This window comes from Chelon labrosus, assembly GCF_963514085.1.
Source record: "Chelon labrosus genome assembly, chromosome: 22".
Lineage (NCBI taxonomy): Eukaryota > Metazoa > Chordata > Actinopteri > Mugiliformes > Mugilidae > Chelon > Chelon labrosus.
The window spans coordinates 911846-929862 of NC_140355.1; positions in this window are offsets into that span (position 1 = coordinate 911846).

An 18017-nucleotide genomic window follows, 5' to 3' on the forward strand; every position below is an offset into this window, starting at 1 on the left:
CCAGTGCTCCATCCACCTGAGGTTAGGGTGTTGGCAGTGATCATAGTTACCACTTAGAATGGCTGCCGGTGGAAGGCAATGGTTTTTGTATGGGGTCTTTTAGTTCTGAAAAAAACAAAAGTGAAGCAAAACCTTGGTTGCTGAAGGGCAATGTGTGAAGACTATAAACAGATGTATACGTTTTTTAATTTTCTTTTATTTCTCTTTTTCACTTGTACTAACTGACATAACCTACTATACAAATATTTCAAATACTCAAAGTCAAATAATAAAAATAAAATTTAACATACTACTATATAGAAAAATATTAATAATACTTGTAATCTCAACATTTTTCAGTTTTTGAATGAGACAATTATTCAGTCACATTTTTGTATGTGGTTTTACCATATCACATACAGTATGTCCTTGTTTTTTTCCCTCTCTCTTTTTTTGTCCTAACTGCAAAGGGCACAGTCCCAGTTGCTTGCCCTTGCTTTCTGGAGCTGTTGTTCATCCATGTGAAGACACTGCTCATGGTACCATTTGTCACATGTTCCACACTGTATCTGTAAAATAAAATAAGCAAAGAAAATCTCCTGTCAGGTATAAAATGTGCTATGGAGAATCATTTCTGGTTATAGGCAAGAAATGTCTTTGCCATAATCATTTTCAATTCAGATTTGTATTAAGAAATGTATATCCTCTGCATTACACTTCTTGCAGACTACAGTTCTTATGACCACCAATTATCGCAATCAAAGGGAACAGTTAAATATCAGTCCTCGTCTCAAAAGTGGCCCTTTTCTTTGCCATTTATGCCAATTATTTTTATGGATGTTGGTCAGAAAGGTGGCCCATAACATTGCTTATGGTGAAGTATTCCTCTGTCTGAAACATTTTGAAAAACACTATTCTAAAAACATACATTTTACTATATTAACATACAATAAACCCCACATTATAAATGTACCAGAAATAGTGCCAAACACTCACCCAGTGCGTATCAGGAGGTCCTGACCCTGGGGGCTTTGAGGCAGAGCACATGGCACAGCAGTTGTCCATGTCAAACACTGAAAGAAAAAAACTATTTTATTATACACACATGTACTCATTAACTCATAGCAATCACATTATATGTAGCATGTCAACATAATTATGAATAACCATAACCTCAGGCATGGTAAAAGAGTTTTCAAGTCAATCAAGTCAATACAACTATCAGTATTCAAATTCCTTATTATGGTAGAAAACATAATTCCACACATTTCCTTTTAACTCATTTGTTTCCTGTTTCATTACCAGTTGACTATATTGATGTTTGCTAAGAAATATTTATGATTTCATTATGGAAATATAAGTTCATCACAGATAGATAGATAGATAGATAGATAGATAGTTTCTCTGATCCAACTGATTCACAAACTGATTCACAAACCTGAACCATTAAGTAATGACAGTGCAAACTTAGTCCTCTCAAGAGCCATCTCCTTCTTTGATGTTCCAAAAGAAAAGGGTGTTAATGCAGGATATGCCTCCATCAACGCCTTTGCCATCTACAAGAATATATAGAATTAATTGCGTCATCATTGAAACATTGCTTTAAAACACATTCTTTTTTAAAAGTTAAACAAGCACAAAAGGACTTATAACATGTAAATGACAAACTACATGGGCTGTATTAATACTCCTTCACTTCAATAACAGTTACACAAATGAAAATGCAGAACTGTAAGTATGAATTTATTATTTTGGGCATTAATGAGTTGATATAGTTTTCATATTCCACTACAGGTGTTGTTTGTCATAACTGTAATTTATGTTAAATGTAATCTATTTTATGTAATATTATGTACTGTAGATGATTGTTAACATTGATACTTCATGCACTAAATAACACAGTGATTGAAAGCCACACAAAAAAGCTGACATGACAGGTAGTTAACAAAATATAATTTTGCCATAACTGTACTTAAGGCATGTCCTGTCAGTCTACAGACGATCACCAGTTGCAACCCCCCCCCCCCCCCCCCCACACACACACACACGTGGTCATTACCATGGTGACGATCACCCCACAACTACAGGTATCACGTTGGACTGGATGGTGCATGGTTGCTCCTCTCCACTTGACTGTCCCCCAGTCATTCATGCCATAGACGTTCTTTCTCATCTTCAAATAATCCCTTTTGTAAACACATGGTGGTATCAAAAGTCATGCAATACCATTATCGAAGTCAGGTTTAAACAAATATTAACCTTTCATTCAGCAAAATTCAACTGACTGCTTCTTTAGGACCTCGTGTTATACTGTTAATTGTAACATTTTCACTCAAAAAGGGAGCGGTATTTATGAAAGCACATGCTACTGTGTTCTTTCCAAATTTCAGAGGAATTTGTTGATTATTGCGTGTATCCTGCTTTTTTCAGGCAATTAAAAAAAATTAAAATTAAACTGGACTTAAGATGGGATACATACCGTACTCTTGTTGCTGCCTGTTCAGACTCTGCTTGCTCTGATTTATTAGCCATAGGATCCAACAAATACACTGTGCTAATGGCAGGAAATACATACTACAAAAACAGATTAATGTTATTTCAAAACAACATCATACATATACACACAACACATAAGGATTTCAGATCAGCAGTATAGTAACAATCACTGACCAGTAACTTCCAGTGTACTCCACCAACATTTACAAAGGAAAGTATGGCTTCGTAGTTGTTGAAGTCAGTCTGTAATTAAAACAAATTAAATCATTTTCAGTACAGGTTGGAGAGTTTACTCTTTTCTCAAAAGCGGTCTTCTTGAAATTGGATTTTTTTTATCATTACTTTACGTAAACAAAAACCCTCCATGCTCTCACACTACATAATCAAACTGTGCAAATGCAAATCAGCTGTTTCATGCTAAAAAAGGACTTTTTTTTAGGTATGGATAGGTTAAAGGAATGAAAACATGAAATACTGTTCGCAAGTTGTGCCGTCTGACTTGGTCCCTTTTTCCAAAAAGTATCACACCAGCTGTGTAATGATTAAGAATGTAAATGGTCTTTCCAAGTTTGAGCTGGTTGGCATGCAGATGGAACAGGCCCTCCATAACCTAAATATCAGAAGACAGAGGAAATACAGTTGAATAAACAAAATTACTTATATAAATAGACAGCAATGTAAAAGTTACATTTTATTGTATGGAGAGGTCTTCATGTTTTGGAACATTTTTGCAATAAATTCTGCACAACAAGTTTATGTTTGATATTTGATTGTATTCTAGGAAATCTTTAAACCACCAAATACCTCGCCGGTCAGCCATTGGTGAGGTCTCAGTGAACAGAGCTCATAGTGGTGTATCAGAAAACTGGAACCACATTGGTTGGCAGACGGGATCACAGCAACTACTACCTCCGTGTTCTTCCTTTTCCACAATGAATGTAACTGGAAAAACAAATGTACAAATTTTAAATTCTTCACATAATCCCATTAATATAAAAAATGCATACAAATGAAAAAAAATCCTCATATAATCAATAATCCCAAATGCTGTAAAAGTCATCTAACTCACACAAAACTCTTGAAAGAGGTATATGGAGATAACACTACAAAGCAATACAAAACACCTGTAATACAGTTCATCCTATTGCTAAATATAAAAAGCAGGAATTAAATGCTGCTCATTCACTGAGTGATGTAGTTTTGCTATCAGTCATGAAGATGACTCCTACCTGCTTTTGTTCATCTTTTTGTTTTTTCTCTGAGACTGTCCGGCTGGCTTCTGAAGTGGGTGAGACAAGAATCTCCACACAGGCTCTTTCCATCTCTTTGACAGATGGTTCATCATTATTTACAAGGTAAACCATGAGGTGTGCTGTTTTTAATTTCTTCTGGTCATGGAACTCCTTCAAAGTGGACACTATAATGTCCGCACACATTGGCAAAGGAAAGTTGAATATGCCAGAACTTATACATGGAATGGCAACCGATTGAAAATGGTGTTCTGTCACTTCATGCAAGATATTCTCGATTGTCCTTTTTAGAGTCTTTTTGGATTTGGACAACTCCTTTGGAGATGGATTGGGTTTGACTCGTGGGCCAACAGCATGAATTAACGTTTTGCAAGGTAGATTACCAGCACTGGTAACGACTGTCTCTCCAGGTTTTAATCTGCCATACTTGCGAATGTGGAGGTCACTCTCTGCAATGATCTGTGGCCCTCCAGCTTTACTTAGAGCCAGTGCAAGCCCACCAGAATGATGCAGGTTCTCATTGGCAGCATTGACAACAGCATCAGCAACAAATGTTGTTAGATCTGCCTTATATACACATATTTTGATGCTTTCAGAGAGTTCCACTGACAACCTCTTGTCTTGTTCTTGGATGTGGTTTTCTGCTGATGAATCCAGAGCTGGGTTTTCTTGCCATGGAGACAGCAGGGCTGCCGGTGGTGCATCTTCCCTCAAAGTGTCACTATCTGTGATGTTAGTTGCTTCTGATTCAAACTGCACACATATTTTGAATCGGGTTAGATTAGGTTTTAACCCATGGATTAAAATAGTACAATTATATGTATTTGTTGTTATTACATCAGATTATGTAATAACAAGAAAACACACCTTTGTTGGCACATGTTCTGGTTGCTGTTCATCTGCATCAGTGATCAGTGATGTTGACTGATGGGAGGACTTGAGCTGTAATCAACATGAGACAGAGAAATACATAAACATACATCCCCATTATAGCCAATGTACATTACTAACACTATGTACATTTTTCTGACTATTAAAAGCAAGAGTTGTATTATGTGTGTTTGGAGACAATCACACCAAGACCATTTCGCATTGTTGTTACAGGTTATCTAAAAATTACCTGTGATGCTGCACGATCTGATGACATGGAACAAGAGCTGTCTCTGTCTTTTTCCTCTACCTCCGTGTGGCTGGATATATTCTTCTTCAAAACCTGATAATCACAAAAGTAGACCAAATCATCGATTTTACACTTTCTGTTGTTATATAACACATAGTATGACAAATAATGAGCAGATGGTGATCACAAACAAAATCTTGTTTTTACCTTCTGGTTTTTATGTTTCTCAAAATCAAAAGGCTTTGTCATTGGTGAGACGTATACACCTCTTCTCTGTTTTTTCTGTTTCCAGCGTTCAATGTCTATCCTGTGGGTCTTGTTAACAATAAACACAGAGATGTATTGTTAGTATTTAAGCAAGGTATTATTTGCAGATGTCTATTTTGGAAGATTTTCTCCACATTTTGTATTTTTACTTGGTATTAGCAACCACCGATTTGTAGATATGTGTCAAGACTAGGAATTTTTGTGAAGCACTGATAGATTGCAAGTCGCTGACCCTTGATGTTGATAATGTTTTTTTTCTCTCTCTAATCCATGGTTGTTTTTGTCATGTCTTAGAAGTGATCATGGTCTGTAATAGGAAGACGTATACTATCTGAAAAATGTATAATGTTTTGTGCTCATATAGTAATAAAGTAAGTGTAAAATTGATGAACAATAAGAACTTCATACTTATTTTAAAACTAGTGTATAAATGGCACGTTTATAACATGCTCTTCAGTAGTTAATTTTAAGTACAGAACAGCTGTGACGTAATTCTGATGCAAAAAACAACATGAATTTTTAGCCAAATTGTGCATTGAATTCCATCAAAACTGAACAGATACAGCTGTAAATCACAGATATAATTTGATCAGATTAAGATTCCTACAAGCAGGATTTTTGAAAATGTGAAATACAATTACATTAAGTAGAAAAACTAGGAAAATATCACACCTTTTCCTTGTTCTTTCTTAGAGAGTCCTGGTATTCTCTCGGAAGAGCTTCATGCACCTTTTTGTATGTGTGCACAAAGTCGTCCAGTCTGGTCAGACTCTTGTGCTGAAAGCGGATCTTTTTGAGATCCCATTGGCTCTTCTCCATTATCCCCTGGGTCTGGTTGTCTTTGGTGTAATTCTGTTAAAGATATGTTATTCCGATCAATATGAATTCATGTTAGTATTAAATTTCCTGAATTAATGTGCCAACAAATGTAAAGACAGCTGTTTTTTATTACAGTTTATGGTTAGCTGTTACTACATTTTAACACTAATGTTTACCTGTGATGAGTTCTGAGCAGCTCTTTTGTATTTCTTGGAGAGATTCTCATAAACAGGTCCTGTTCCATGTCTTCCAAGGTCTCCTGCAATACAAGCACATAAATTTCACAACTGGAAGACATAAACCTGTCTTCCAGTTCCAAATGAATGCATATATACATATGGGAGTGGAAGCTGACTTAACAAGTAAAAGTCCTGACCACAGAGCTGCCTGAGGCAGAAAGTACTTGAGAAGCCTAGGGATGAAAGTGGAACAGTGGTACCCATTTGGCTCTCCTTGTGTGTCCAATGGTGCCTGCTGGATAATTTCTTTAAAGTGCTGGTCAAATGGTGTTGGGACTAATTCAACCTGTAAGAGACACAATTCTATTCCGGTAACACGTAATTTTTTTCATGTCTTATGGTTTTTGGACCGTGCATCAGTCATTCCCTGGAACACCATATTTCTGTGTTTCATGTAATTGTGTCTATCTTGACAGCACAACTTGCTAATTCAGTGCATCAATATTTCATGACACCTCTTACTGAGGAACTTGAACTTAAAACAATGAAGAGTCCATTCAACATCTATTATGGAATTATCAATTATAACTATAAATACTAGAAACTTCCTTCAAACATACTGAAAAACAAACCAACACATATGACCAAAGACCAAAATTTACTCAAAACTCAACACTGGAAAACTAAACTTGCAAATCTAAAATTCTCAGGAGGATAACCTACCACAAAGTCTTCCTCAGTGATGTCGGAGTCATTAATGACTGGCTGCTCAGTCGAGGTGAGAAGTGTTTGCAGGTTTTGAAAATGTTTTTCTACATTCTCACCACTTGATGGACTGGACAGAACCACAGTAGCGCTCACCACAACTTCATCAAGCTGTTTGAGTGTAGTAGCTTGAGTCATAAGCCCGAAAAGATGCATGCAGAGAAGGTATTGTTTGCCAGCACTATGGGAAAGAATTAAAAAAAAAATGTTAATGCTACCAATATTACACTATACAGAAAATAAATAAAGCCAAATCATATTAAGTAAAAGACATCACTCACTGTTTTTTGCAGAGGTCCTTGGCATTTTTCATTACATGACTTAAGCAGCGATGCAACACTGGAAGGTCGAGTGCGTTCTTTTTCCCTTGTCCCATCACAATGTTAAAATAGTGTGCTAGAAGCTCAGTGAGACTCAGGCCACAAAAATTTTGTGCAATAGACTGCATCAACACTGCTGAGCCATCAAAGATGTACATCGCAGCTCTTTTGCGAATTTTTGTCCCATGTAATTTCACACAGTCTGTGATGAAGGACCCCAAAAAGTAGGAGACTGATGCAGTTGTATGCTCAGAAGTCACAAAAGTTGCTACTGGCACTGGTGAGCATCCTTTCACTGGATGTCTCACAACAAGTTCATAAATATAAAAAGGTGTGCTCTCTCCTTTGGCCTTTTTGACTACGCTGCCTGTTGCATCTAAGTACACAATGTCGCTCTTTGACCTTTGGTGAAACAGACTGATCGTCTTGCTGGACCAGAGCATGACTCCCTTTGGCTGAAGAATAATTTTTTGAATCAGCTTGTCCTCAGTGCCCTTTTCATTTTCAGACATCAATTGCACACTGATCATTTCATTGGTGTGCAGCCTCTTTTTTTTCCTTTCTGTGTATGCAATTGTCTTCAGAACCCCAGTGGCTGGCACATCATCCCTGCATCCAGATTCCAGAACATCATCATCCAGCTTGTTCAAGCTATCCAGATGAATGCTTCTTGGAAGCTTTGAGCTAAGTTTCTCCGCAATTACATGTCTGTCATCTGCTCTTATTGGACTTCTCTTTAGCATGTCACGTCTGTGCCGCACAATGTCCCCATGAAAAAAGATCACAGCCTTTAGTGAGTCTTCACTCTCCACCTTGACATCCACCTGGACACTACAGTCCTCAAAACGACAGTATCCAGTGCAAATGAACACAGGGCTATTTGCCTTTGACCCGATGGTTTTCACAGTGTGCCTCTTAAATGCAAAACTGCAAAATGGATGAACACTTCTTATCCCTTTTGCAATTACATTTGTCCAATTTAATGTTTTGAATTGCCTTTTTTTTTGTGTCCTTCTAAGTTTTGTCCAGTCAGCGTGGGATATAAAAAAAAAACAAGGCTCACTGGGCAATTTGTGAGTGAAAAAGTTATCATGTTCAAAACGTTTTTGCGATGATGTAGTGGAGGCACCGCTGGTATTCTGAAAACACAAGTAAAAAAGTAAAAGACATAAGAAATTTGTTAGCAAAGCCATAAAGTAACATCTTTTGAAACAGTCAATCATTTTTTTTTAAAAGTAAAAAATATGCAGTTGTCCAATCCACTGATAAATTGTGCAACTGTTCAACTTTAATATAAAATAATCTGTGATACATTTTTTTCATGTGGGAATCGACAGTACTCTGTAAAGTTGTTTTTGTAAATAAAAAGTTTTCACATTTTAAAGATGTATATCTTAACAGAATATCAATAAAATGAATGTACATTGTGTTAGTTCAACCTAATGCATTTAGAATCAAATAAATGTCCAGCTTAAAATGAAATATTTCCTTATTCACAATAAAAAAAATTTAAATCATTGAAATTTTACCTCTTGGCTTTCATCCACTGAGGAGGCTTGAGGGTCATTTGGTGATGACGGTGTCTTGCCTTTGCTGTCTTCCAGCAAGGACACAGAGCTGGCCGAGTCAGAGCCTGGGTCATTGTGGGAATCATCACTGCTTACTTTAAATACACAGCTAGATGAGTCCAAGTCTGTTTCAAGCATTGCATCCGCTGAAAGCACTTGTAGTGTATCTTCCATCAGGGTAACAGGATTGGATGGGTCAGCTTCAGCTGAATCTGCATCATGTTCTGTTTGTTTTTGGACTATATCTGGAAAATCTTCCAGCAGGGTAACAGGGCTGGGTGAGTCTGCTTGATGTGATTGTATGTTACTTGTTTTGGTGTTCTCCTTTTTATTTTCTGTTCCTTCCTCACTTGCTGATTTCTGGTCTAAGTTCACCTGTAAATGGCCTTCTTCCTCATCATCATTCTTTTTATTTTGCTTGGCATTGCTCTCTGAGGGAGTTCTACCTTCAGACGTCTCCTTAAGCCTTTCTCTTTCACTGACATCTCCTCCTAAACATAGAAATATTCCAAAAGGGATTACTCTAATTTTATTGTTGGACATAACTCTTGAATCCTAATAACAGTATAAGAAAAAGAAATCTAAAATTCTGTAGTTTCTTAAACTGACAATGATGAAATATTCAACAGTTGACTGTAATGTACACTGAAGGCCTTAAAACTGTATTATTAAGTTGAGAAATCTCAAATAATAGATAATTTCTGGTTATGATGAACATTTAATTAATTTATCATTAAGAAGGATGATCAGGAAATATTTACAGTAATTAATGGTCAGAATTAATTTAACTTGGACTTGTCTTACAAAAAAGGAGCTAGCATTTCAAACATTCTAGTAAAATCTTAGTTGTCTTTTAATAGTAGCCCACCTTCAAGAAGCACCTCTGTCCGCAATCCTCGTCTATCCTCCTTCCAGATGACCTTCAGCCACTTAACATAGTCTTTCTTGTTAATTTTGAAGACATCAAGTGTGACTGATAACCACTGCTCTGGTGAAACATCTATGTCGCAAACATTATGTTTGATAAAAGACCTTACAAGAGCATCCCTACCTCCAGCTAACTGCCAGAGGTCTGTGGTTCTCTGTTTTTGACCTTTTTTGAAGCGACCCATCTCTTACAAGAACTGAAATATACGTCCGTTTTTCACCCGTTTTTCTTCCTCAACGTGGATTATCTTGGAAGTTGAGGTAAATAAGCGCCACCTATTGGCATTTAATATAGGCGACCTGAAAATAGGAAGAACTCCAATCTTTTCAATAGTGTTATTTTTCTGTTTAAATTTATAATTTCCCTCGAATGAGGCCAGATGGAAAAGACACACCTCTTTCTATTTGCTTTTAATGGTCCTCAAAATTGATGTTAATTTTTTTATGAAAAATACAGCAATTCTCAATCGCTGCCAGGTCATGTGACCTAATGACCCAAATCAGTGGTGGATCGCATGACTATACTGGCAGATTAAGACACACCTCTTTTCAGTAGCTTTGAATATTCCTCGTAATTTCTATGAATGTTTTTATGAATGATACCGAATTTTTGCTCTATAGTGCTGAGGTCATTTGACCTATTGGCTGAAAATCAATGTAGGACAGTAGATCCACACGTGCTGAATGAAACACGCCTCTTTTTATAGCATTTTAACACTTTTCATATTTTATATGAATATTTAATACATTTTCTAATGTAAATATGAGCATTACAGCTCAATAGCTTCCAGGTCATGTGACCTACTGGCTCAAAATCAGTGTAGTACAGTAGCTCTACACGTGCTGTATGAAACACACCTCTTTTTATAGCATTTTACTACTTGTCATATTTTAAATGAATTTTTAATACATTTCATTATGTAAATATGAGCATTAAAGCTCAATAGCTTCCAGGTCATGTGACCTATTGGCTCACAATCAGTGTAGGACACTAGAGCTACAGTTGCTGTATGGGACACACCTCTTTTTATAGCATTTTACTACTTGTCATATTTTAAATGAATTTTTAATACATTTTATAATGTAAATATGAGCATTAAAGCTCAATAGCTTCCAGGTCATGTGACCTATTGGCTCAAAATTAGTGTATGACAGTATAGCAATACATGCTGTATGAGACACACCTCTTTTTATAGCATTTTACTTACCCTCATATTTTTAGTGAATTTTTAATACATTTTATCATGTAAAGATGAGAATTATAGCTCAATAGCTTCCAGGTCATGTGGTCTATTGGCTCAATACAATGTAGGACAGTAGAACTACACATGCTGTTTGAGACACGCCTCTTTTTATAGCATTTAAACACTTCACATATTTTATATGAATTTGTAATAAATTGTATAATGTAAATATGAGCATTATAGCTCAATAGCTTCCAGGTCATGTGGCGTATTGGCTCAAAATCACTGTAGGACACTAGAACTACACATGCTGTATAAGACACGCCTCTTTTCATAGCATTTTACCACTTGTCATATTTTAAATGAATTTTGAATACATTTTATAATGTAAATATGAGCATTAAAGCTCAATAGCTTCCAGGTCATGTGACCTATTGGCTCAAAATCAGTGTAGGACAGTAGATCTACACTTGCTGTATGAGACACACCTCTTTTTATAGCATTTTACTTACCCTCATATTTTTAGTGAATTTTTAATACATTTTATCATGTAAAGATGAGAATTATAGCTCAATAGCTTCCAGGTCATGTGGTCTATTGGCTCAATACAATGTAGGACAGTAGAACTACACATGCTGTTTGAGACACGCCTCTTTTTATAGCATTTAAACACTTCACATATTTTATATGAATTTGTAATAAATTTTATAATGTAAATATGAGCATTATAGCTCAATAGCTTCCAGGTCATGTGGCCTATTGGCTCAAAATCACTGTAGGACAGTAGAACTACACTTGTTGTATGAGACACACCTCTACGTATAGCATTTTAACAGCTTTCATATTTTTTAATGAATTTTGAATTCATTTCAATATGAATATTATAGCTCAATAGCTTCCAGGTCATGTGACCTATTCTATAAGAATCAGGATCATACGTGTTTTATGAGACACTCTTATTATTTTTTTAATCAAATCTTAATGCTCTTCATATTTTTAAAATAAACATTTAATACATTGAATGCCCTCGTTTTATTTTGAAAACCGGAAGCTTCCACACGCTGCAGTAAGCTCGCGCCGACTTTCCCAATTGTCTCAAAGTATTTCCCATAAAGTCGGAAAATAAGAGCGCACTGGAAAATGTTGGAGCGGCTGGCTTGACCACGCGAAAACGAGAGACGGCTGGCTTGACCGCAGTGCGAAACTGCTACTGTTCTATGAGGAAAAACGAGGAGCCTCATACCCTACAGGTTACAGTGCTAGGATGCCCAGGCTGTAATCATGCTCTATCTATGCACAACTACATGCTTAACTCGCTTTTCGTAGTCTTTTGTGCATCAATGTAACTGTTACACTTAGGCCTACCTTTCGGACCACGTTTACATTTTGGGATTCAGACAATAGGCCCACCTCATATTGAATAGAGCATGGTTTCAGACCTGCACAAGTTCAGGTGCATATTGAGTGTATTATTGTTTCTTGTTACAGTTCCTAAATGCTCTCTCTTTCTCTCTGTCCAGATCTGCTGTTGCAGATTGTAATGTTCTGTTTCATGTCTGCGGTTGCAGATTTTGTTTTTGTTTTTAACTTCTTTACCTGAAGTTTGTGCTGCGTGCAGTTACACCGGTGCAGTTAAATGGATGCTCCTGCTCATGTGCTGCTGGAGAGGCATTATGCAATCATGTGGTGGCACTCCTATTTCAGACGCATCACTACAGCTTCACAGGGGAGAAATGCGTACCAACACTTCTGTCGTGCACCAGTGAGCTTCAGTCATGGCACCGACCAAGGACACAGGTTTGTGTGTATCCCTCAGGTCTAGCCAAACATTCTGTATATAGGGTGACCACCCGTCCCGCGTAGCGCGTGCGCGCACAGCGTTTGAAGCCCAATTCATGCGTCCCGCAAATTGAGACCGTGTCACGCATAATCATTAATCAATACTTGATCAAAAAAAAAAAAAGTTGGTTGCTCTATATCCTCGAGCCCCAGGCAGCCAAACGAACAGTACTTGACAGTTCAACACGCTACTGCCCCACCCACCCCTCAGTTGAACTGCTGATTAGGTTGTTGTCAACTTTTTTGTTGTCATGACAGCGCACGCACGTGCATACTAGACACACTTGGAAGGAACTTTTAGATGCGCGCAAAAATGGAGAAAGAGACTGAGTCTGAGGCACCGCCATCATCAATCAAAAAGAGAAGGTGTGGGTACAACAAAGATTGGGAAAATGAATATTTGTGGCTGAAAGGTGTTGAGGGGGATACCGAGAGGGCTTTTTGTGACTTTTGCAAAACGTCCTTTTCCATCGGACATGGAGGGGAATACGATGTCAAACGACACAGACTCACGGAGACTCACAAGAAACGTATCCAACAGAAAGAGACATCCAAATCTATGGATGCTTTCCTCCGACCTAAAAACGACTTTCTAGCTGACAAAGTGACTGCTGCAGAGGTGACGAATGTGTATCACACTGTCCAACACGCTACATCATATCAAGCAGGAGATTGTGGCACAAAGCTAGCCCCAACGATTTATCCGGACTCGGACATTGCCAAGAGGATGGCCTGTGGTCGGACGAAGGCAGAAGCCATTGTCACGGATGTGCTTGCTCCTGCCTCCGTCGAAGATTGCTTGAAAGTCCTCAAAAGACCACTGAATGAGCAACGAGAGGCAGCAACGAGAGGCAACAACCAAAGGTAAAGTAAACGTTATGTTCATGCACATTGTTGTGTGTTAGCTATTTGTCTAACGTTAGCTAGCTAATGTTAGCTAATCATCTTCTTCTACTGGTATGTTAAAAGCCAACTTTTCCTTCAGTTCACTGAAATTGCATCAGTAGCTAACGTTAGCTAACAATGCTGCTCATTCGTGCCTTTGTGTATCCTTAAATGATCATGAGCAACATTTCACTATTCGTTAACTAAACAAACAAAAGCAACTATAATTTTTTAAAAGGTATACATATTTCTATAGATAATATTTATATAAAATCAATAATGATTAAAACACTAAAGCAGTATCTTGTATTTTTAATAATCTGTTTTTAGAGAATCTCTTTTAAGTTCATCCCATCTGTGTGTGTGTCTCTACAGCCCACACGCCATTCTTCTCAGTGGCTTCAGATGCCTCCAATCATGGGACCACCAAGCTCTTCCCACTGTCAGTGCGTTACTGGACGCCAGACTTGGGAGTACAGACGAAGGTCCTTGATTTCTATGATGACAGTGATGAAACATCTGCCGCGATCCACAACCAGATAGTCACCAAGATGGAGGAATACGGACTGGGACTAGACATGATATCTGCGTATTCCGCTGACAATGCTAGTGTGAATTACGGGAGATACAACTCTGTCTTCCAGAAACTGAAAGAGAACAACAATTGCATTTTGAAGGCAAACTGTGTGGCCCACATCGTTCACAACAGTGCAAAACACGCAGGAGATCGGCTAAATATCGACATTGAAAATGTCGTCAACAAGACCTTTAGCCACTTCTCCTCATCTGCCAAACGCATTGAGGAGCTTAAGTCAATTCACACCTTTGTGGAGATAGAGTACCAGTCCTTGCTTAGACATGTGCCCACAAGATGGCTGAGCTTGTGGCCTGCAGTGAAGAGGCTTCACGACAGCTGGGCTCCTATCAAGACCTACTTTCTCTCATTGGGAGAGGACCAGTGCCCAAAGTCACTATGGCGGCTGTTCAAGGACGACCAGGATGGTGAGGGCAACCCCCTTGATCTACAGGTACTTAATTTTAATTACACTCAACTTTTTTTTTTTTTTATCTACATATTATTACATGGAATAGGGATTAGAGAAATGATGATAATGCAACCAGTGCCAGCACACAGGATCATTGACTCTCCTTACTTCTTTTAGGTTTACCTGTCCTTCCTCAGCAATGCGCTCAAGATTTTCCACGACACTGTGCTGGTGCTGGAGCGAGAAGATGGTACTGTCTGTGAGCTCTACGATATGATGTTCATCCTAAAAACCAAGCTACAGCAACGACAGAGTGATGGTTTCTTTGGGGCCCAGACGGGTGTACTCCTTCAGCAGTTTCCAGACAGACAGGCAGCTGTGCTCAGAGAGGACATGTGCAACTTCTACCAGTCCTCTCTCACCTACTTGGAGCAGCGCTATGACTTCTCAGACTCCAACTACCAGAAGAAAGTGGCTAGCCTGGCACTAAAGAGCCCATTCAACTTCTCCCATCTCTGTGAAGCTGTAGAGGTCCTGCAGCTAAGCAAGAAGTTGGACATGGATGCACTATATGATGAGTATTGTGTTGTTCTGCCACACCAACAGGCCATTGTGCAGTCTGGAGCTCCAGTGGTGGAGAAGTGGGCCACCTTACTCAAGCACACACACACACCAAACATGACAGCTTTTGCTTCTTTCCTCTTGAGTGTACCAATCACCAATGCTTCAGTGGAGAGGGTCTTTTCACTGATGACAGGATGCTGGACGGACACAAGGAACAGATGTTCTGTAAACCTCATCAAGTCAGAAATCCAGGTGAAGAGCAACTTCACACTCAGTTGCAAGGACTTCTACACTTACGTAGTGAAAGAGAAGGTTCTCCTCAATGCTGTACGTTCCAACAAGAAATACAAGTTCAAGAAGAAACCTGAAGGTAAGAAATCTAGTTATGTAAGACCCCATAAAGTTTGATTGATTTTGAACATTGGTGGACTGTCTACAGGGTTGCAAATGTGTCACTTTTAGGAAACAGTAGCCTTTAGGTCAAAATATGTCATTGTTTTGTATAGGATTGTATCTCCATTCGGAAGCTTATCATAAAATGAATGTTGCTTTAATTCTGTCTCTTATCTTTTTTCCTTATTTGATTCAGATGCTGGTGAAAAGGTTTGAGTCCTAAAGGTGTCCCCAAAGTCTTAAAGGTGTCCCTAGAACACTGAACATTTTTTTTTTCCCCTGCGCCTGCCTTTACTAACATGCAAGTTCACCATCCTTCCTCCCCCTTCTCGTTCCGTGAACCTCTGGAGCTGTGAGTTAAGACTTTTTTTTAACTGTTCCTGTGGTGTTGAGCAACTACAATTCCTGTTAATCCTATAATTTCATATTATAATTTATTTAAAGTGAATAAATTGTAATGAAAAATAAATAAAATTAAATAGCTTAAGTAAAACGTAAGTGGAAATGCATCTGTCAACTCATTCATTGTTCAAAATATTATGAATCTTTATTTAGAAAACAAATACACATTGGTTGCCCTATTCATGAGCATACATCAGCAATTACGCATGTTTAGGGGAATAGGGCATTATTAATATACCATGTAAGGTGTTATGTGCTAGAAATGGGTAAACCACTATCAGTGAGTCTGCCCGTGGGGTGGGGGCACCGCCGCGCCAGGCAGTGTCCCACATTGTCCCTCGGAAACATACCCCTTGTCCCCCCTTGGGCTTATTAGCAGGTGGTCACCCTATCTGTATAGTCTACTCAATAATAGTTTTTGAAGTTCTAGTATTTAGACATGTGACTAACACTGAATTAAACAATATGACTTATGTGCTGAAATATTGATATTCTCTGAAACTGCATTTTTCCCTTTTTGTTATGCGCCAGGGGTTTCGCCCGGAACCCACAGACCAACTTGTGGTGAGGAAACCCTAGGCACCTGGACGCAGTAGTGTCAAATCAACACTCTATCGAGCCTACGCAGGTAAGTGCTGTATATTTATCATTTTATTCATTAGGACATAAAAACCACAACTATGCCTGCGTGAGTGTAGTGGATGCTGTACCCCCTTCATGATCCTCACTGCGAGAGCCTGAGCAGAGGACTCCCCTCTCAGAGTAAACACTTCGCCAAATCTACTGGAAGTTAAACGGGGCTGCCGGACTTCCTTCCATATAGGATTTTCAGACTGCCCCCTTGTTTGCTCTTCAATTAAACTAGCCAATTCAGAGGTGACTTCTAAACTCTGCAAGTGAAAAAAGTGGAGGTAATTGGGGACTGTATTGCCACCTATCTTTTCGTCTATTTGAATACACTTTGGTGATATAACAATGGGCCTGTGTGCGCCTCTTCTTTTGAACTTGTAGACTGTCTTGTTTTGAACGACACCTACATTTTGTTTCCAATTACCTCCACTTTTTCCACTTGCAGAGTTTAGAAGTCACCTCTGAATTGGCTAGTTTAATTGAAGAGCAAACAAGGGGGCAGTCTGAAAATCCTATGTGGAAGGAAGTCCGGCAGCCCCGTTTAACTTCCAGTAGATTTGGCGAAGTGTTTACTCTGAGAGGGGAGTCCTCTGCTCAGGCTCTCGCAGTGAGGATCATGAAGGGGGTACGGCAAACTCCTGCTATGAAAAGGGGTATCGACCTCGAGCCAGAAGTCTTAAATCAATACAGTGACTTGTGTAATGTCAATGTCTTGCCTTCTGGTTTCGTTGTTCACCCTGATGCGCCTTACCTTGGGGCTAGCCCCGATGCAAGGGTGTATGATCCCACTGCAACACCCCCCTTTGGCTTAGCTGAGGTGAAATGTCCAAATGTAGACAGTATAGAAGAAGTCAAGCATGTTAAGTGTGTGAATGGTAAAGCCAAACTAAAGAAAACCCACAAATATTACTGCCAAGTGCAAGGCCAGTTGGCCATCACTGGTTTGTTATGGTATGATTTTATAACCTCAACAAAAAGTGACTTGACAGTGGAAAGAATTTGGCGTGATGAATCCTTAATCACTGCAATGAAGGATAAACTTGATCTGTTTTACTTCAACACATACATGGACACATACCTCCTGAATGCCAAGTAAAGGATGGGGAGAATGGTCAGCATATCAAACATTCTGCTTCCTTACAGCCTAAATATGCTCCAAAATGCCAGCTTTCATGAAACGTCAACGCATACATGCACATCTTTGTCTACCAAGTATACTAATTGAGGACACATCTGTCGGTGTCAATCAATCAATGAGTTTGAAATAATATACCTACACTGCATGAATCTCCATCAAACTTATTTATTGTTATTTATGCTAACAACATTTTTTTGCCCACTTTTTTATAGGTCCCAGTTGTTTTGGATTAAAGCATCTACTAAATGAATAAGTGCATACCCACTACACCACCACAGACAGTCACAAACAAAAATCAGTTCCAGA